This window comes from Moschus berezovskii, chromosome 24 (genome assembly GCF_049115385.1).
Source record: "Moschus berezovskii isolate FMDL1 chromosome 24, NW_MosBer_1.0, whole genome shotgun sequence".
Classification (NCBI taxonomy): Eukaryota; Metazoa; Chordata; class Mammalia; order Artiodactyla; family Moschidae; genus Moschus; species Moschus berezovskii.
In genome coordinates this window covers 49,435,829-49,436,695 of record NC_142483.1, presented here as the reverse complement: position 1 = coordinate 49,436,695, position 867 = coordinate 49,435,829, and the positions used below count along the sequence as shown (strand labels likewise).

The following is an 867-nucleotide window of genomic DNA, read 5'->3' as shown; positions in this document are numbered from 1 at the left end:
GTGCTCGCTTCGGCAGCACATATACTAAAATTGGAACGCTACAGAGAAGATTAGCATGGCCCCTGCCCAAGGATGACACACAAATTCATGAAGTGCTCCATATACATATATATATATTTTAAAGAAAACAGAGTTGGAGAGGGGTAGACTATGGACATCCAAGCTCCCACACCAAGGCTGTGGAGACTCTGCAGAGATGGGTGAAGCGGGCCTGCCAGGAGAGGTGATGCCACTTTCAGAGTCCGTGAATCAGATGGCTCCAACACTCTGCCAGCTGTGGTGGCGGCCCCCAAAAAGCCTAGTCCTGGATTTCCTCCACCATTTAAGGGCCCCAGGTCCCAGGAATTGACTTTGGGTGTCTATAAATAGCACCCATCCCATATTGATCATCTTAAAAACACACAGTATGTTCCAGGCCCACAGAGAGGAGAAAAGTCTAAATATAGCGTCATCCCCTGGAACTGCTACCTGTCACAGGTGAGTGGTATAAGCCGTGCATAAGCAAAGGGGCGGTCTGAGGGGGCTGAGAACTGGGTGCGGGGGCAGATACAAGGGACCTCTCCATCCCCACACATCCCTCTGCTCCAGCACAGCAGCCAACCCTGCTCAGAAGTCTCGTCCTGCCCCTGGGCCTTTGCACTGGCAGTCTTCTCTTTACAAGACACTCTTGCCCCAGATCTCCTCAGGATTGCTTCTTTCACGTTATCCAGGTCTCAGTTTGACCCCCTCCTTCAAGATGCCTTCCCTGATCAGCCAGTCTAGAGTCACTCCCATCTCTCCACCACCTCAGCCTGTTTTATTTTCTTTATAGCACTGGTTGGGCTTCCCTGCTGGCTCAGATGGTAAAGAATCTGCCTGCAATGCAGG

The 867-nt window shown here is 51.3% G+C and overlaps 1 non-coding gene across 1 annotated transcript; it reads left to right on the top strand.

Moving 5' to 3' along the window:
* LOC129548223 (U6 spliceosomal RNA) lies at positions 1 to 107 on the top strand. Its single transcript, XR_008684301.1, has one exon. It is a non-coding gene; the product is annotated as a U6 spliceosomal RNA (small nuclear RNA).
* Positions 108 to 867: the final 760 nt, after the last annotated feature.